The sequence below is a fragment of the Manacus candei genome, unplaced genomic scaffold (genome assembly GCF_025592945.1).
Source record: "Manacus candei isolate 608988 ecotype Guabito, Panama unplaced genomic scaffold, ASM2559294v1 h1tg000062l, whole genome shotgun sequence".
Classification (NCBI taxonomy): domain Eukaryota; kingdom Metazoa; phylum Chordata; class Aves; order Passeriformes; family Pipridae; genus Manacus; species Manacus candei.
Window position 1 is genome coordinate 3,560,048 of NW_026138110.1, and position 19,776 is coordinate 3,579,823.

At 53.3% G+C, this 19,776-nt stretch overlaps 1 protein-coding gene and 1 long non-coding RNA gene across 2 annotated transcripts in view; both read left to right on the forward strand.

The window, feature by feature from the left end:
* The window catches only part of LOC127478808 (uncharacterized), a 44,600-nt gene extending 43,309 nt beyond the window's left edge, over positions 1-1,291 (forward strand). The window contains exon 7 of the transcript XR_007907362.1: positions 1,093-1,291. The gene's annotated coding sequence lies outside the window, so the exon portion shown is untranslated. The remainder of the gene's footprint in view (positions 1-1,092) is intronic.
* Positions 1,292-5,711: 4,420 nt separating this feature from the next.
* On the forward strand, positions 5,712-12,063 carry LOC127478815 (uncharacterized). Its single transcript, XR_007907364.1, has 3 exons — positions 5,712-6,129; positions 9,680-11,417; positions 11,676-12,063. It is a non-coding gene; the product is annotated as an uncharacterized LOC127478815 (long non-coding RNA).
* The last annotated feature ends 7,713 nt before the right edge of the window (positions 12,064-19,776 follow it).

The following is a 19,776-nucleotide window of genomic DNA, read 5'->3' on the forward strand; positions in this document are numbered from 1 at the left end:
GCTTCCAGGGAGGTATTCACCTGGTCAGCGTCAGGAACCATCCTACCTGAGGCCTCGGTGAGTGCTTTTTGGACGACTGGACGGTGAAGCTGTCTGTGGGAATGACCTGGCTATGGCTCAGTGTAGTCCTAATTAAGGTGTCTTTTACTCCGTGTTCCCAGGCTGCCTCTTTCCCTTCGGTCGCCGTGGGTGTGCCGGACGCCTCTGGCAGGACTAACCCTGTGGCTTTTATGTCCAGCGTGCTGTGCTGTGTGTGCCTGCAGGTAAGAAAAGCTGGGAGTGCAGTCCCTCTGCTTTGGTTGCTGTGTCTCTTTGGGAGTGATTTTGGAGGGGAATGCCAGAGCGATTTGGTTTGAAGGGGACCTTCAAAGGCCAGCCTGTCTTGCGTGGGCAGGGACACCTTCCACTGTCCCCGGTTGCTGCGAGTCCCGTCCAGCCTGGCCTGGAACACTTGCAGGGATGGGGCAGGCTCAGCTTCCCTGTGCAGTGTGCTCTGATAGCTCTCCACTGGCATCGTGAAAAATGTTGTCAGCGTGTTTTGTTGGACGACGGTAAGCAGGACCTGGGTGAAAAGGACATTCTCTGAGGTGCTGGGAGAAGGAGGACTCGTGCGGGCACCTCCAGAGACAGCGGGAACGGGAGCGTGCTGCGGAGGAGGGAAATTCCAGGGGGTGGGTGCCGAGAAATTTGTCCTTCCCTCGCCCTGTGCTCTGCACTTAGCAGTGGGTCAAGTGCAGAAGTTTCCTGGGGACCCTGGGAAATGATGCCGGGTCTGCCAAGAAAAGTGGGGCCAAAGGAGCAGGACCTGGGTCTGCCAGCGTGGGAGAAACAAGGGACGGGTCATCCTCTGCCTCCAGGAGGGAGGGCAGCAGGAAAGGCCACGGACTAAAGCACTGAAGTGCCGTTCCCCAGGGAGCCCCTGCCCAGACCTGAACTTGCTTCTGCACTTGCTGTCCCTTTCCCAGCGGAGCCGAAGCGTCGGGTGCGGCTGCCGGGGGGATGGAGCTGCCAAGGACAAGCTGGGAGGGTGTTTGCGAGGGAAGGGGGTAGAAGGAGCTCTTGATGTGCTTTGTTTACTTCTTCATCCCACAGAATTGCCACGAGAGGAAATACTTCAGAGGGGCTTCCCTCCAGATAAGGCCTGAAGATGCCAGGAGGTTTCAGCCGGGAGGAAAGGAGCTGTGGAAGAAAAGCAGCCTAAAAACAGCCAGTGGGGATCATCAGGTTTTCCAGCCAAGAAGAACAAGGAGAGAGATGAGGGAATCGGGTTCCAATTCCTAATGCTTTGGTGGGTGCAGGAATGATTTCTGTGTGTTTTCCAGTCCCTTTGGATTCCTGAGATGATTTTAAAATGATGGCTTTAGCAATCAACTAAATCGCAGATGTTGTTTTTGAGAGGAAATGATGCCAAAGAAATGCAGAGTTTTGGGTCAGTTTTGGGGATGATTTGGGTCAGTTTTTGGGGTCAGTTTGGGGTCATTGTTTGGGGTGATTTGGGTCAGCTTTTGGGATGATTGGGGTCAGTTTTGGGTCAGCTTTTGGGATGATTGGGGTCAGTTTTGGGTCAGCTTTTGGGATGATTGGGGTCAGTTTTGGGTCAGCTTTTGGGATGATTGGGGTCAGTTTTGGGTCAGCTTTTGGGATGATTGGGGTCAGGTTTTGGGGTCAGTTTTGGGTCAGCTTTTGGGGTGATTTGGGTCGGTTTTGGGTCAATTTTTGGGGAGCACTGGGTGTTACTGGGGGTTGTTGAGGAGCACTGGGTGTTACTGGGGTGTACTGGGGAGCACTGGGTGTTACTGAGGGTTGTTGGGGAGCACTGGGTGTTACTGGGGAGCACTGGGAGAGAAAATGAAAAATAAAGAGAATAAAAAATAAACGAAGTAAAGAAGGAAATATAAAAAAGAAAATTTAAAAAAAAAGGCAAAAAAACTAAAAAGGAAATAAAATGAAAATGAAATAAAAGAGAGAAAAAAAAAAAAGAAACCCCTTCTTGGGCACCCCGTTTCCTCTCCTCCCCCCCCCCGAACCGTAAATTGCGGGGTCATCACCCCTAAAATGTGAGAAGGGGACCCCGAAATGTGGGTGAGGGAACCCCAGGGAGCCGGAAAAGTGGAGGGGGAGCCGCAGTAAGAAAGCGAAGCCGGGCGGTCGGGCGGCGGGGTGGGGGGGGTGGGGTGGGGGGGGCGCATGCGCAGTCGTTGGCAAGACGCCGGCGATCACGTGGTAAGTAAGGGCAGGCAGGAGAGGGACCGGCGACGCATGCGCAGTGGCTCTCGTGCCGGTGCAGCACTCCCTGCTCGAGTTAAGGGCCGGTTCCGGCGGCAGGGCGGGACTCGCGGCCTCCCGTCTGTCCCGGGGTGTGTGTGGGGGGAATAACGTGAATTTCTCCTGATTTTAATTCTCTTGGGCTCTTGTCCTCATTTTAATTTTTTTAAGGCTCTTGTCCTGATTTTAATTTTTTGAAGGCTCTTGTCCTGATTTTAATTTTTTGAAGGCTCTTCTCCTAAATTTAATTTTTTTAAGGCTCTTGTCCTGATTTTAATTCTCTTGGTTCAAACCATTTCCTAATAAGTCAGTTTTAATGAAGTGTTTTCCAGTCCCTTTGGATTCCTGAGATGATTTTAAAATGATGGCTTTAGCAATCAACTAAATCGCAGATGTTGTTTTTGAGAGGAAATGATGCCAAAGAAATGCAGAGAGAGAGCATGGAATCATCCTGGGATCCTGGAGTGGTTTGGGTTGGAAAGGATCTCAGGGATCATCTCCTTCCACCCCCTGCCACAGGCAGGGACACCTTCTAATAGACCTCCAGCCTGGCCTTGGCCACTTGCAGGGATGGGGCAGCCACAACTTCTCTGTGCCAGGCCACCTCCCCACCCTCCCAGGGAAGAATGTCTCCCTTCTGTGCAATCTTTCCCTTTCTTCTCTGCAGGAAGTGGGCTGGGACAAGGGAATTGGCTCCCACGAGGCCGAGGATCAGAGCGGGCTGTGCACAGGGGACAACTTCCACTTCCGAACGGGGAAGGGCCCCTTCGTGCCCACCCCTGGCAAACTGGGACAGAGTAACATCTGCCTGCAGCTGGCTGGAGTTCCCGTTGGCTCTGGGCTTTCAGCCCGCCGGGGCTGCGGCGGGAGCCGCGCGGAGGGAACGGGGGCCGGGGCCGCGCCGAGGGCCGGGGCCGGGCTGAGCGGGCGGGGCGGGGCCGCAGGGCCAGGCGGGCTGGGATTGGGCGGAGGCGCTCGAGTGCTGATTGGGCAGCGCTGCCGGCCCGCGGTATAAAGGGCCGGCGGGGCAGGTGGGGGCGGTTGTGTGTGGGGGCTGAGGGTGCGGCCCCGCTGCTGCCCGGGCTGCGGAGGGGAGAGCGCCTTGGCCGCTGGGTTTGTGCACCGGGGCAGCCGGGGGCGTTTAGGGGCGCCTTGTGCTGGGCGGCGGGGCCCGGGTAAGCCCCTTACCTGCCGGGTGCCCCCGGGGGGAGCCGTGGCATGGCTGTGGGTCCTGTGCTCTCTGGGTGTCTGAGGGTTTGCTTTGGGATCCCAAACCCTTTCCCCGTGCAGGGTTATGAGGCAAAGACTGCTTTAACTTGGTTTTTTGGTGCTGCGTTAATGCTTTTTGCTCGTTCTGTGTCCATTTGCAGCCTCGCTCGTGGTTTCCCCTGGTGTGGAGGCGAGTTGTGCTTCCTGCTGGGAGAGAGAACGGCCTTGGGAAGCTGCTCCATGAGCCACAGCTGTGCCGAGCCCGGCAGTCTGTCCAGGTAAGAGCAGGGCTTCTACTGCCCGTGAGGAGCTGGGTTTGCTGTTGGAAGATAGAATGTGCCTATGCCTTTAAATGCAAGGACAGGCAGAAGCTGGGAGGGACCCTGAGCAGGTTTGGTGGCACGACAGCAGTTTGAAAAGACCTTGACTGTGGGAGAAATGTCCAGGAAAACGATTCCTTTTTTGCAGGGAGGCAGTTTGTGAGGACAGGGGGGTTGCTGTGCTCTCTAGCAAAACTACTGACCTTGGGATGTCTAGGGTGGGAAGATGTTGGCCACGTGTGGGCTGGTGCAAAAGTGTGTGGGTGCCTGTGTGTGACAGCCGTGGGTGTGCAGGAAGGGGGGTTCTGGTGCCATTGGAGCTGCCAGGGAGCCAAAAGGGGCACGGTTGTCTGAAAAAGGCAAAAAGTCTCAGTCTCTGTTGACACGTGTACCAAAGGAGATGCAAATTTTCCCTTTCTCGTTGCAGACTTCGCAAAGCTCCCCAGGAAAGGAAGCTTTATATTCCTCCCCAGCTTTATGCTAAAGGTTTCCTTCCTCCTGTCTCAGCACCCTTTCTGCTGTTGGGAGAGCACGAGGTGGATGGAGAGGATCCCCAGGCATCTGCAGGCACAAGGGACTCATACAACTGCGATTTTCCTCCAGCCCTCGTGAAAGGGACTTCCAGGATACTCTTGGGAATGTACCAGCTCTCCTGCTGGAGCTTTTCTATGGAATATTTGAACACAAAGGGTAAAACTAAAGTCAGGTCTGTTCTGGAGTATGTTACACTTGTGCAAAACTCCGTTCTTCTGTTTATTTTCTGTTCTGGAAAGCACAGTCTGGGGTTCCTGGGCACTTCCTATTGAGTGATTCCATGAAAATAATTTTGTACTGAAAGGGGAAAGGAGCTGTCTGTGGGAGGTCAGGTGTCCATGATAAAAGCTTTATGCTTTTCAGTCAGATAAGCCTTAAAATATCTCACAGTGTATAGGAATGCCTGGCTTCTAAAAGTCACCAGCTGAGTCTTAGAGGCTCCTTTGAAGAGCTGTTTTCAGGCAGGCAAATTGCCCCCCAGGAGGGACTCTGTGCCTGCTCTCCCGTGGCTCCAAGGGATCTCTGGCCCTTCACGCCGGCACCGAGATTTTCTCGGGAAGGGCCTCAGATCCCCGGACCAGTCTGGGACACAGGCAAGATCCCCCTGCATTTTGGGACCAAATTGGCCCCCTGGAGGGACAGTGCTGTTGGTGCCCCCCGGGTTGGGGCACCCCGAGGACTCCAGCGCGCACCGAAAGGATTATTCGGGGAGATCCTCGGGGTGCCCGGCCCTGGGGAGCTCAAAGCAAGGTCCCTGCCATGGATTCAGGCATTGCTGAGAGTATCCCAGGGGTCCCTGTCCCTGCTAGACAGGGAGCTCTCTAATGGGCTGTAATTGGGTTCTAAAAGCGGTGCTCCAAGTGCCAAACAAGTGTGGGATTGGGATTAAGAAATGAGCAGTGAGGGTGCAATTGGCTGTTTTCTCTGGAATGTGACTGTGAGAGCTGCAGGAGTGCCAGGTGTGTGTTCCAGTCCCCAGCATTTGGTTTGCACATGTCCTGGTCAGACACAAGTACAATTTCCTCAGTCCTGAACACAGCAGAATGAGAATTATGGACTGGCAGTGTTAAGGTGATTGGTGTGACAGGGGTCAAACTGGGAAAACATTGGGGAATTCCTCAGTTTGTGTTTTTGCCAAACTCACCCAAACCTCTGCTAGGAAGTGATGGGCTGGAAAAGTTGAGGCAGAAATGGAATTGAAAACTGGGGCTCTTGACACTGTAATTGCTGAAACTAAATGTGTCCAAGCAGCAGCTCTTGTTGTGCAGGGAATAACTCCTGTCAGCAGCAAGGCCCTGACTGAAGTGGCAGCTGCAGTTGTTCCTGTGGTGTGGGCCAGTGGAACTGCAGGAGAGTGGAAGAGGGCAGAACCTGTAGGTATTACCCCTGATGTGGGATCTCTATGGGTAAGGCCAACCCAGTATCCTTTAAAATCAGAATGCCAGACTGGATTGGTTGCAGGAACAGCTAAATTGGCTCCTCCTGGTTTGCTTGTAGGACGTGAATGCAAGAACCTGCCAAGAAAACCAGTGGACAAGATGATTGATTAGTGCAGGACCTGAGAGAAGCACCTTGAATGACAACCTGGAGGAGTTTCCAGTATTGGATTTAAAAGATGGCCTTTGCATCTCCTTGAGCAAGGAAAGCCAAGAAAGCTTTGCTTTTGCAGGAGAAAATGGGGCAAGCAGGCAGGAAGAAGAGAAGCCCCGTGACTCCTCCCTGAGCCCCAGACAGCCCATGAACTGCCTTGCTGGGAATGGTGGGACGGGCTGGACTCTGCATTGCTCCCTCGGGATGTGTGGTAAGACTGTTATGGCGACTTTTTGAATAGATGGTGCAAGGGCAACCTTTAAGCAGCTGAAGCATTCCCTGAGGAGAGCTCTGGGTCTGCCAGATGTGTCAGAACTGTTGGAAGCATCTTTGGTGGGGAGGGCAAACAAAGGCCAAGGTGTGCAGTGACCCCCCTGAGAAGGGACTTTCAGTTAATGGCATCCCTGATGGTGAACTTTGTGGGCTGTTCCCCCTGTAGGGCAGGTGATAGTCCCAGCTCCAGTTATGGGAAAAATGGTTAAAAGGGAGCCCCAAAAGCTGGAAGTCCTCCTGGAGGCTCCTGGCAAAGAGAGTTTGCTGCGTTCCCCCTGACAGAAGGACAGTGATAGCTTTTGAGTGCTGGTAGATCCTTTTAATAGATAGCCTTGAGTGTGTCCTTGTTGCACCAGTAGGACTTATCAAAGTCCCCATATTCCAGGAGATAGACACATTAAAGTTTAAAATATTCTTCCTAATCCTTTGTTGGCTTGAGGCTCTCCCCTCAGGAACTGCAGGAACTCCTGGTGCCGCCTGGGCCGATGGATTGGACACCCCAGCCCCTCTGTTCCTACCCAGCCACTGGGGCCGTGTCCAGTGGTGGCACTGCCAGCCCTGCAGGTGAAGTGGGAAGGGCCTTTGCAGGTCTTGTGGGTCACATTTATAGCAGGTAAAGTTGCAGAAAAAGGACCTGGGGTCTGTTATTCTTGAGTTCAGAAAGCTCCTTTTGATTGGTGAGCAGGACAAAGTGGATCCTTAAGAGTTCCCATCCGTGTTTGTGTCTCAGCCTGTGTTAGGATTCAGGGCTGTAGCTGTTGTTGTCACTGAGGAGTCAAACTGTGCTTTAAATAATGAGACCCTGGCCTGATGGCCCAGTGTTAAGAAAAAAGGGGGAATGCTCTCTGAGTGTTGAGATGTAACAAGGGCTAATCCTTTTTGCAGTGGGATGGAGCCTGGAAAGTGCACAGAGCTGAGCCCAGGGATTGAAAGGGACCAAGCAAGGGAGGTGAAGAAAGAAGGAAGAAGGGAAGTGAGGCAGCAGGCAAGCAGCACCAAGTTGCTGTGTAAGCAGGTGAGTTGTGTTGAGGTTCCTCAGGCAGGCACTGAGGACTTGGAGGGCTCCAGACAGAGCAGACCTGGGAAGGCCCTCGGTGAAGCCCCTTGGAAACCTTCTAAGGGTAGTTGTGTATGGTGATAAGTGTTGGGAAATGTCCTGAATGTGGAACAGGAATGCAGGGAAGGAAAATGAGCCCTCCTGTAATGCTGACCCCTCCCATCAGCTGCAGTGGAGACCCCTCCGTGTGCCCTTTGGGAGCGGATTGCCAGGACCCCCGTGGGGCTGGGATCATGGCAGGGTGTTGTAAGCAAGGAATGCCTGGCTTCTAAAAGTCACCAGCTGAGTCTTAGAGGCTCCTTTGAAGAGCTGTTTTCAGGCAGGCAAATTGCCCCCCAGGAGGGACTCTGTGCCTGCTCTCCCGTGGCTCCAAGGGATCTCTGGCCCTTCACGCCGGCACCGAGATTTTCTCGGGAAGGGCCTCAGATCTCCGGACCAGTCTGGGACACAGGCAAGATCCCCCTGCAGTTTAGGACCAAATTGGCCCCCTGGAGGGACAGTGCTGTTGGTGCCCCCCGGGTTGGGGCACCCCGAGGACTCCAGCGCGCACCGAAAGGATTATTCGGGGAGATCCTCGGGGTGCCCGGCCCTGGGGAGCTCAAAGCAAGGTCCCTGCCATGGATTCAGGCATTGCTGAGAGTATCCCAGGGGTCCCTGTCCCTGCTAGACAGGGAGCTCTCTAATGGGCTGTAATTGGGTTCTAAAAGCGGTGCTCCAAGTGCCAAACAAGTGTGGGATTGGGATTAAGAAATGAGCAGTGAGGGTGCAATTGGCTGTTTTCTCTGGAATGTGACTGTGAGAGCTGCAGGAGTGCCAGGTGTGTGTTCCAGTCCCCAGCATTTGGTTTGCACATGTCCTGCTCAGACACAGGTCCAACTTGCTCAGTCCTTAACCCAAGAGAGGGAGAATTATGGACTGGCAGTGTTAAGGTGATTGGTGTGACAGGGGTCAAACTGGGAAAACATTGGGGAATTCCTCAGTTGGTCTGTTTGCCAAACTAACCCAAACCTGTGCTAGGAAGAGATGGACTGGGGTCTCTGATCTCCTGGGCAGTTGTTTTGCATGACCCTGGGAGCCTCTGGGATTAGACTGGCCTGGGCAGACAGGGAGCAGTTTGTCCTGTGGAGCTGGGCTGGGTTTGTTGAGGATGCCTTGGGAGGCAGGGCTGGAGAGGCTCCTCTGTTGGCTGTAGTGGTGGAAGGTTGTAGCAGCAGGGCTGGAGCCTTCGCCCTCCTGCTCCCCCCGTGAGCCCCGACGGGCCCGTGCCCTTGGCAATGGAGGGCCCCCCATTGCTGAGTCAGCGGTTCCGGGGGCCAGGAGGGATGGGATCAGGATGCCGAGCTCCGCCCAGGGCCAGGGCTGCCAGTGTTCAACCATGGAGGGAACTGAAAGCACAGTGAGATGGAGGCCAAGCTGCAGCACAGGGATGGGTGAGAAAAGACCCTAGTCCTCAGGTGGAGCTTTGAATTCCCTGGAAAAATGGATCCTGTCAGATGGATCAGGCCCTTGTGGGTGCTGGAGCAGAGGCCTCTCTCATTTTTGGTCACCCTGAAAGGTTGCAAGGACAGCAAGTTCTGACTGCAGGATGAGGTGGCAAACAAAGTGAAGTGGTCCAGAGAAAAGCTGAGGCTAAAATTGGCCCTGTGCCAGAGCAGCCTCGTGCAGTGCTTGTTGCTGTCCCTGAGTGTCCCATTGCAGTGGATATTTCCAAGGGTGCCTTGTGCTGGGGAGCACTGGGGCAGTTCCCTTTCCCTGGGCAGGGCAGGCAGGGCACGTTTCCCCCCTCGAGGGTGGCTCCACAGTCCCCCCCCTGTGCCCTGGGAGCGTGGCAGAACACCTGGACCCACTGTCCTTGCCAGAGAGGGCACAAGGGATGGTTGGATGGGGGAGGGAATGGCTCAGGGAGTACAAGCACCATTACAATGAGTAGGGCAACACCTGGAAAGGAAGAAGGGGAGTTAATCCAGACAAAATCCAAGCACCTGCCCAACCTGTGATATTTTTAGGAACTCAGTGGTGCTGTGGTCCCCAGGAAGTATTGCCCAGGACTAGGCAGGAGACTTCAGGCTCTGTCACCCCCAGAGCAAGTGTCCAGGGGCAGGCAGTGGGGAGGCAGCTCTGTTGTTGAGGATGGGGTTATTTTCTCTGCTTTATTTTGTCTCCAGAGATGTTCTTCCCGTTAATCCAAACTGACTCCATCTCCTAACTCTCTGAAGAGGTTTTCTGCTTTTTGTGGGAGGGTAAGGTTTGGGTTCTAACTATAGAAGAGCCAACAAAATAAAGGCTTTGTGGCAAACAAATGGTGTCTCCCAAACTCTTTGTACTTCAAATAGATGCCTTTATTCTTAGTTTTTTCTTATTGGTATTCTCAAGGTACTTGATACCCTGTCTACAGTTATTTATTTTGGCTTCTCTTTTTTATTTGTTACAGAGTTGATGTGACTGACTTCTTTTTGAAATGCAGCAGTGCTCTCAAGGATATTTCCCCCCCACTCCTGGGCTTGTGCAGGGCTGTTGAGTCCGTGTGTGCCACTGTTCTTGTCCCAGGGGGACCGAGTGACATTTGGAACCAAACCTGGGGACTTGAACTCTAGGAATGTTTCTGTGTCTTTGAATTTTAAATTGCACATGAAGCAGAAATATGTTTGTGTTTTCCAGGTTATATTGTCATGAAAATAGAAATGCATCATTGGATCTTACTCCTCTGAGGGCAAACCACCAGACTGATCATTTCTTAGTCCATCAGACCCAGTGCCAGGAACTCAGAGGGCTGTTTGTGTGCAAATGTGCTGAGTGGTGGTGGCCCCCGTGAGACTGTGACCAGCTGGAAATGTGTGTGTGTGTGTGTGCAGAGCTGGGCTGGATCCCTTGGGATTTGGCTCCCAGATCCCCCCCAGCCTTCAGGAAAACCAGAGGCCACCGAACCCTGAGGGAAGGGAGTCCCATTTGCAGAAGGGTTTGTAGATTGGGGAAAAGCTCTCCAGAACAAAGCCTGTGTTCCAAACCCCTTCAGGCCAAAGTCAAGGAGCACAAACCCTGGAGTCATCAAGTTATGAAGTTTGGTTCAAACCATTTCCTAATAAGTCAGTTTTAATGAAGTGTTAAAAGGAGAACTTAAATAAGGGTAATTTCTGATGGAGAATAATGGGAAGAAGTGGTTTAAGTTAACTAAACATGTTTTATATCAGTCCATGGTTATTTAATTGAGCATTGTTTGGAATTTTTCTTTTTGCATTCGTTCCTGGTGTGCTTTTCTCTATCTAAGGGATGTTTGGAGGCCTTTTTGATTGCTTGAAGGTTTTTAATGTCAGTGCTGGATTGGGGTGGACAGTCATTGTAACATGATTTAGAGTTGGATGCATTTTATTCTGTGTGCCCTGTTTGATGTCTCGTGTTCAGCGAGTGACTGGTCAGAGTTTGGCCCAAGCCTTTGTTTTTCAGGTGAAAAACCCGAAGGGGGAATTGTAGTTGCAGCTTTGCCCTTGAGCTGCAGCTGGAGCCTGGCCAAAGAACAAGGCAAAGCTCCCTGGGGAAGGAAGGGGGAGCCAGAGAAGAAAAGCAGCTGCAGCCAGAAAGGTGGGTTTGGACGGGAGAAGAGGGGCTGTGACCCAGCAAGGGGCTCTGGAGGGCTCTGGGGTCCCTGTAATGGCTCTGGGGTCCCTGTAATGGCTCTGGGGTCTCTATAGGGGCTCTGGGGTCTCTATAGGGGCTCTGGAGGGCTCTGGGGTCCCTATAATGGCTCTGGGGTCTCTGTAGGGACTCTGGGGTTTCTATCGTGGCTCTGGGGTCCCTATAATGGCTCTGGGGTCCCTGTAATGGCTCTGGGGTCCCTCTCCTGGTTCTGGGGTCCCTCTCCTGGTTCTGGGGTCCCTCTCCTGGTTCTGGGGTCCCTCTCCTGGCTCGGGGTCCCTCTCCCTGCCGGCACAGGAGCTGCTGCCGCCCCAGCAAGAGGCAGAGGAGTCGCTGCCCAGAAGCAAGAACTCACTGAGAGCTGAACTGGGGCCGTGTGGGCAGGGCCAGAGGGGAGCAAAGGAAGGGATTTGTTGCTAAGAAAAGAAATAAAGTTTGGGTCATTTGTTGGGGAGATTTGTGTCAGTTTCTGATCATTTTTGGGGGTTATTTTTAGTGAGTTTCTGGTCATTTTTGGGGGAGATTTGGGTCAGTTTCTGGTCATTTTTCGGGATGATTTGGGTGAGTTTTGGGTTTATTTTTGTGGTAATTTTGGGTCAGTTTCTGGTCATTTTTTGGGGTGATTGGGCTGACTTTTGGGTCATTTTTTTGGGGAGATTTGGGTGAGTCTTGGTATCAGTGTTTTGGGATTTTGGGGTCAGTTTCTGGTCATATTTGGGGCTGATTTTGTATCATTTTGGGTCAGTTTTGGGGGGGGTTTTTTGCATTTTTAGGTCAGGTTTTGGGCCAATTTGGAGTTAGTTTTTGAGGTGATTTGGGCCAGTTTTGTGTCAGTTCTGGATCAATTTTTGGAGTGAATTGGATCAGTTTTTGTGTCACTTTTTGGGGAGATTTGGGTGAGTTCTGGGTCATTTTTGGGGAGATTTGAATCAGTTTCTGGTAGTTTTTTGGGGAGACTTGGGTGAGTTCTGGGTCTCTCCTGATTGTAATTCCTTCAGGCTCCTCTCCTGATTTTAATTTTTTTAGGCTCTTCTCCTCATTTTAATTTTTTAGACTCCTCTCCTGATTTTAATTTTTTTAGTCCCCTATCCTGATTTTAATTTTTTTAGTCCCCTCTCCTGATTGTTATTGTATTAGTCCCCTGTCCTGATTTTAATTTTTTCAGGCTCCTCTTCTGATTTTAATTTTTTTAGGCTCCTCTCCTGATTTTTATTGTATTAGTCCCGTGTCTTGATTTTAATTTTTTCAGGCTCCTCTCCTGTTTTTAATTTTTTTAGGCTCTTCTCCTGATTGTAATTTTTTTAGGCTCTTCTCTTGATTTTAATTCTCTTAGGTTCTTCTCCTGATTTTAATTCTCTTGGGCTCTCCTCCTGATTTTTATATTTTTAGACTCTTCTCCTGATTTTCATTTTTTTTAGGCTCTTCCCCTGATTTTCATTTTTTTTTTAGGCTCTTCTCCTGATTTTAATTCTCTTAGGAGAAGAGCCTAGAGAATTAAAACCAGGAGAAGAGCCTAATTACACAAGTAAATTTTCAAACCACCAGCAATCACAAGCCAATTATCCGATTTCCCAAAAGAACTACACGAACAAATACGGTTATAAAACAACAAAAAAAATGCCATAAGTAAAAAATCGCATAGCAACAGTGCCCCCTGGTGACAGAGAAAAGGAATTGCACATAAATTTGAGATGAAATACTGCCACCTGCTGACGGAAAACAGGAACTGCATTGAAAAAATTTTGAACAGCGCATGCGCAGTCGTTGGCAAAACGCCGGCGATCACGTGGTAAGTAAGGGCAGGCAGGAGAGGGACCGGCGACGCATGCGCAGTGGCTCTCGTGCCGGTGCAGCGCTCCCTGCTCGAGTTAAGGGCCGGTTTCGGCGGCAGGGCGGGACTCGCGGTCTCCCGTCTGTCCCGGGGTGTGTGTGGGGGGAATAACGTGAAGATTTCTTGGGGTGAAAGCGCAGAAATTAGCGAGGAGGGACGCTAATTTGGGTAAACTCGGTCACCGGAAGTAGTGAGCGACCGGAAGTCTTCCAAGGCCCCGGCACGGAAGTCCGCCAAGCCCATAGCAAAGGTGGCGCCGCCAGGACCGGAACGACCACACTAAAGATGGCGACCCCTGCCCGGAAGTTCGCCAAGCCCACAGTAAAGATGGCGCCGCCAGGACCGGAACGACCACACTAAAGATGGCGGCGAGAGGCTTCCGCCGCGACCCGGACCCCCACCCCGCGCCCGCAGCGCCGTCTCGCCGCGCTGCTTCCCGCTGCGGGGACAGGGCGGGCGCGGGCGGCAGGTTCGTGGGCGGCGGCAGGCACCGGCGCCGGCAGCCCCCGTCTCGGGGCCGCGGCGCGCGAGGACCGCATGGCGCGCACGTCGCGCCGCCCTCTCGCCCCGCTCCGCTCCCGCCCCTGCCCCCGCTTCTGCCCCCGCTTCTGCCCCGCTCGCTCCCGCCGTGCCCTGGAGATGCTATCGGGGCTGCGCCGCCGCCTTCCCCCCCCGGAAGCGACCCACGGCGGCAGATTCGACGGAGATCGACCCCGGGGTAAGCTGGGCGCGTCCAAAGGCGCCGCGGGTCTCGCCAAGGAGGGGAGGGGGGGGGGGGGAGGCGCGCGGCTGCAGTGCCGCTCCCGGCCTTCCCCCGGAGTGCCCGGGCTGGCCCAGCACCTGGCCGAACCTCTTAGGGAAGAGGCAAGGAACAACTGCGCTTCTTCTGCCCTTTCTTTAGCCCGGGACTGGAACACAGACAAAATCAAGGGGCTCTTGGACCTGTGCAGGCTCCGAGCAGTTTTCAGCCTTCCTTAGCAGAGCATTCTCACCCTCCGAAAAGCTGAAAGGCTTTAACAGCTGGAGACGCGCCTGCAGCTGTGCAGATTAATGTAGTTTCTTTTAGGAAATGAAGGGGAAGTTTTCCTGTTGGGAGCCTAAATACCGAGTCTACTCTGCTTTTTCAATCAGGTGACGAAGCTTATGGAAGAAAAGAACAAAGGCCTCGAGGTGAGTACATTCTACCGAGTTCTGCTTTTCTGGCATCGGTTTGGGAAAATCACGTGAAATTCTAAAAAGCTTCTCTCCGTGTTTTCTAGTTGTTTTTTCAGCCTTGCTCTAAGTTTCATGTAGAAAAGGGCATAGAATTATTAGAACAGACAAACTAGACTTCCTCGGGAGAGATGGAAGAAAAGTCTGCTGATTCCAGTTCTGCTTTTCTTGTCTTCCCTTCGACTGTCGTTTTCTCTCCCCTGCTGTTCAAATAGGCTGCAGTTAATTGCTCTGCTGAAGAGTTTGCTGTCCTAAGTGTCTGTCAAATTGATGCCTTCAACTCAAGACAGCACCTGCTCCTTAGTTACAAAAAGTTCCTCACAGGAAATTTTCAGGCGTGCCCATAAATCTCCTCGCTGTTTGTTTGGGAGAACAGGCTTTTCTCGTCTGTAACAGAACAGTCGTGTCATCTGCTCTGGAATGCTGGTGGCAATCTAGTCAGAAGAGGACCCCGTGCTTCACTAATTTTCCCTTTTTGTTGTTGGGGGTGACTTCTTCCCAGGCATGTTATTCTTGACCCCCCGGGGCAAACGGAGGTGTCAGCGTCAGGAGCCATCCTAACTGAGGCCCTGGGAGGTCAGTGCTTTTTGTGTGACTGGACGGTGAAGCTGTCTGTGGGAATGACCTGGCTATGGCTCAGTGTAGTCCTAATTAAGGTGTCTTTTACTCCGTGTTCCCAGGCTGCCTCTTTCCCTTCGGTCGCCGTGGGTGTGCCGGACGCCTCTGGCAGGACTAACCCTGTGGCTTTTATGTCCAGCGTGCTGTGCTGTGTGTGCCTGCAGGTAAGAAAAGCTGGGAGTGCAGTCCCTCTGCTTTGGTTGCTGTGTCTCTTTGGGAGTGATTTTGGAGGGGAATGCCAGAGCGATTTGGTTTGAAGGGGACCTTCAAAGGCCAGCCTGTCTTCCGTGGGCAGGGACACCTTCCACTGTCCCCGGTTGCTGCGAGTCCCGTCCAGCCTGGCCTGGAACACTTGCAGGGATGGGGCAGGCTCAGCTTCCCTGTGCAGTGTGCTCTGATATCTCTCCACTGGCATCCTGAAAAATTTTGTCAGCACGTTTTGTGTGACAATGGTAAGCGGGACCTGGGTGAAAATTGGGGTTCTCTGAGGTGCAGAGGGAAAGAATTCTCCTTTGAAGTCCAGTGTAATTCAGTTTTGCACGAGTCTTGTCTGACTTATGTTTGAATTGCTTTCTATTCTAGGCAGTTCTTTTAAATTAAACTTTTGTGTCTCCCCCCCAGTATCTTGTACAAGACAAAGCTACCTTTCCTCGTGGGAACGGACTGGCCGGGCTTTGGCAATCTGGCCCCTCGAAAGACTAAGTGACCTCTTCCAACAGGGGAAGACTTTCTGGCAAGCGGTGCCAGGAAGAACTGGAGTTTCTGGAGAATAAAAGCTGGAAGCGTGCCCCTGAAAATCCCCAGCCCTGGGTGGTCAGTGGTCTGACTTGCACGGACCGGTGGCCTTGGCCAGGAGCGGTCCTGCGGGAAGCGCCTTTGCCCAGGCTGTAATTTTAATTTCCCTTGGATGCTTGGCAAAGCCCCTCTGGGTGAGCCCCAGTGCCTGGCAGGAGCAGAGCGGGCTTCCAGGGAGGTATTCACCTGGTCAGCGTCAGGAACCATCCTACCTGAGGCCTCGGTGAGTGCTTTTTGGACGACTGGACGGTGAAGCTGTCTGTGGGAATGACCTGGCTATGGCTCAGTGTAGTCCTAATTAAGGTGTCTTTTACTCCGTGTTCCCAGGCTGCCTCTTTCCCTTCGGTCGCCGTGGGTGTGCCGGACGCCTCTGGCAGGACTAACCCTGTGGCTTTTCTGTCCAGCGTGCTGTGCTGTGTGTGCCTGCAGGTAAGAAAAGCTGGGAGTGCAGTCCCTCTGCTTTGGTTGCTGTGTCTCTTTGGGAGTGATTTTGGAGGGGAATCCCAGAGCGATTTGGTTTGAAGGGGACCTTCAAAGGCCAGCCTGTCTTGCGTGGGCAGGGACACCTTCCACTGTCCCCGGTTGCTGCGAGTCCCGTCCAGCCTGGCCTGGAACACTTGCAGGGATGGGGCAGGCTCAGCTTCCCTGTGCAGTGTGCTCTGATAGCTCTCCACTGGCATCGTGAAAAATGTTGTCAGCGTGTTTTGTTGGACGACGGTAAGCAGGACCTGGGTGAAAAGGACATTCTCTGAGGTGCTGGGAGAAGGAGGACTCGTGCGGGCACCTCCAGAGACAGCGGGAACGGGAGCGTGCTGCGGAGGAGGGAAATTCCAGGGGGTGGGTGCCGAGAAATTTGTCCTTCCCTCGCCCTGTGCTCTGCACTTAGCAGTGGGTCAAGTGCAGAAGTTTCCTGGGGACCCTGGGAAATGATGCCGGGTCTGCCAAGAAAAGTGGGGCCAAAGGAGCAGGACCTGGGTCTGCCAGCGTGGGAGAAACAAGGGACGGGTCATCCTCTGCCTCCAGGAGGGAGGGCAGCAGGAAAGGCCACGGACTAAAGCACTGAAGTGCCGTTCCCCAGGGAGCCCCTGCCCAGACCTGAACTTGCTTCTGCACTTGCTGTCCCTTTCCCAGCGGAGCCGAAGCGTCGGGTGCGGCTGCCGGGGGGATGGAGCTGCCAAGGACAAGCTGGGAGGGTGTTTGCGAGGGAAGGGGGTAGAAGGAGCTCTTGATGTGCTTTGTTTACTTCTTCATCCCACAGAATTGCCACGAGAGGAAATACTTCAGAGGGGCTTCCCTCCAGATAAGGCCTGAAGATGCCAGGAGGTTTCAGCCGGGAGGAAAGGAGCTGTGGAAGAAAAGCAGCCTAAAAACAGCCAGTGGGGATCATCAGGTTTTCCAGCCAAGAAGAACAAGGAGAGAGATGAGGGAATCGGGTTCCAATTCCTAATGCTTTGGTGGGTGCAGGAATGATTTCTGTGTGTTTTCCAGTCCCTTTGGATTCCTGAGATGATTTTAAAATGATGGCTTTAGCAATCAACTAAATCGCAGATGTTGTTTTTGAGAGGAAATGATGCCAAAGAAATGCAGAGTTTTGGGTCAGTTTTGGGGATGATTTGGGTCAGTTTTTGGGGTCAGTTTGGGGTCATTGTTTGGGGTGATTTGGGTCAGCTTTTGGGATGATTGGGGTCAGTTTTGGGTCAGCTTTTGGGATGATTGGGGTCAGTTTTGGGTCAGCTTTTGGGATGATTGGGGTCAGGTTTTGGGGTCAGTTTTGGGTCAGCTTTTGGGGTGATTTGGGTCGGTTTTGGGTCAATTTTTGGGGAGCACTGGGTGTTACTGGGGGTTGTTGAGGAGCACTGGGTGTTACTGGGGTGTACTGGGGAGCACTGGGTGTTACTGAGGGTTGTTGGGGAGCACTGGGTGTTACTGGGGAGCACTGGGAGAGAAAATGAAAAATAAAGAGAATAAAAAATAAACGAAGTAAAGAAGGAAATATAAAAAAGAAAATTTAAAAAAAAAGGCAAAAAAACTAAAAAGGAAATAAAATGAAAATGAAATAAAAGAGAGAAAAAAAAAAAAGAAACCCCTTCTTGGGCACCCCGTTTCCTCTCCTCCCCCCCCCCGAACCGTAAATTGCGGGGTCATCACCCCTAAAATGTGAGAAGGGGACCCCGAAATGTGGGTGAGGGAACCCCAGGGAGCCGGAAAAGTGGAGGGGGAGCCGCAGTAAGAAAGCGAAGCCGGGCGGTCGGGCGGCGGGGTGGGGGGGGTGGGGGTGGGGGGCGCATGCGCAGTCGTTGGCAAGACGCCGGCGATCACGTGGTAAGTAAGGGCAGGCAGGAGAGGGACCGGCGACGCATGCGCAGTGGCTCTCGTGCCGGTGCAGCACTCCCTGCTCGAGTTAAGGGCCGGTTCCGGCGGCAGGGCGGGACTCGCGGTCTCCCGTCTGTCCCGGGGTGTGTGTGGGGGGAATAACGTGAATTTCTCCTGATTTTAATTCTCTTGGGCTCTTGTCCTCATTTTAATTTTTTTAAGGCTCTTGTCCTGATTTTAATTTTTTGAAGGCTCTTGTCCTGATTTTAATTTTTTGAAGGCTCTTCTCCTAAATTTAATTTTTTTAAGGCTCTTGTCCTGATTTTAATTCTCTTGGTTCAAACCATTTCCTAATAAGTCAGTTTTAATGAAGTGTTTTCCAGTCCCTTTGGATTCCTGAGATGATTTTAAAATGATGGCTTTAGCAATCAACTAAATCGCAGATGTTGTTTTTGAGAGGAAATGATGCCAAAGAAATGCAGAGAGAGAGCATGGAATCATCCTGGGATCCTGGAGTGGTTTGGGTTGGAAAGGATCTCAGGGATCATCTCCTTCCACCCCCTGCCACAGGCAGGGACACCTTCTAATAGACCTCCAGCCTGGCCTTGGCCACTTGCAGGGATGGGGCAGCCACAACTTCTCTGTGCCAGGCCACCTCCCCACCCTCCCAGGGAAGAATGTCTCCCTTCTGTGCAATCTTTCCCTTTCTTCTCTGCAGGAAGTGGGCTGGGACAAGGGAATTGGCTCCCACGAGGCCGAGGATCAGAGCGGGCTGTGCACAGGGGACAACTTCCACTTCCGAACGGGGAAGGGCCCCTTCGTGCCCACCCCTGGCAAACTGGGACAGAGTAACATCTGCCTGCAGCTGGCTGGAGTTCCCGTTGGCTCTGGGCTTTCAGCCCGCCGGGGCTGCGGCGGGAGCCGCGCGGAGGGAACGGGGGGCGGGGCCGCGCCGAGGGCCGGGGCCGGGCTGAGCGGGCGGGGCGGGGCCGCAGGGCCAGGCGGGCTGGGATTGGGCGGAGGCGCTCGAGTGCTGATTGGGCAGCGCTGCCGGCCCGCGGTATAAAGGGCCGGCGGGGCAGGTGGGGGCGGTTGTGTGTGGGGGCTGAGGGTGCGGCCCCGCTGCTGCCCGGGCTGCGGAGGGGAGAGCGCCTTGGCCGCTGGGTTTGTGCACCGGCGCAGCCGGGGGCGTTTAGGGGCGCCTTGTGCTGGGCGGCGGGGCCCGGGTAAGCCCCTTACCTGCCGGGTGCCCCCGGGGGGAGCCGTGGCATGGCTGTGGGTCCTGTGCTCTCTGGGTGTCTGAGGGTTTGCTTTGGGATCCCAAACCCTTTCCCCGTGCAGGGTTATGAGGCAAAGACTGCTTTAACTTGGTTTTTTGGTGCTGCGTTAATGCTTTTTGCTCGTTCTGTGTCCATTTGCAGCCTCGCTCGTGGTTTCCCCTGGTGTGGAGGCGAGTTGTGCTTCCTGCTGGGAGAGAGAACGGCCTTGGGAAGCTGCTCCATGAGCCACAGCTGTGCCGAGCCCGGCAGTCTGTCCAGGTAAGAGCAGGGCTTCTACTGCCCGTGAGGAGCTGGGTTTGCTGTTGGAAGATAGAATGTGCCTATGCCTTTAAATGCAAGGACAGGCAGAAGCTGGGAGGGACCCTGAGCAGGTTTGGTGGCACGACAGCAGTTTGAAAAGACCTTGACTGTGGGAGAAATGTCCAGGAAAACGATTCCTTTTTTGCAGGGAGGCAGTTTGTGAGGACAGGGGGGTTGCTGTGCTCTCTAGCAAAACTACTGACCTTGGGATGTCTAGGGTGGGAAGATGTTGGCCACGTGTGGGCTGGTGCAAAAGTGTGTGGGTGCCTGTGTGTGACAGCCGTGGGTGTGCAGGAAGGGGGGTTCTGGTGCCATTGGAGCTGCCAGGGAGCCAAAAGGGGCACGGTTGTCTGAAAAAGGCAAAAAGTCTCAGTCTCTGTTGACACGTGTACCAAAGGAGATGCAAATTTTCCCTTTCTCGTTGCAGACTTCGCAAAGCTCCCCAGGAAAGGAAGCTTTATATTCCTCCCCAGCTTTATGCTAAAGGTTTCCTTCCTCCTGTCTCAGCACCCTTTCTGCTGTTGGGAGAGCACGAGGTGGATGGAGAGG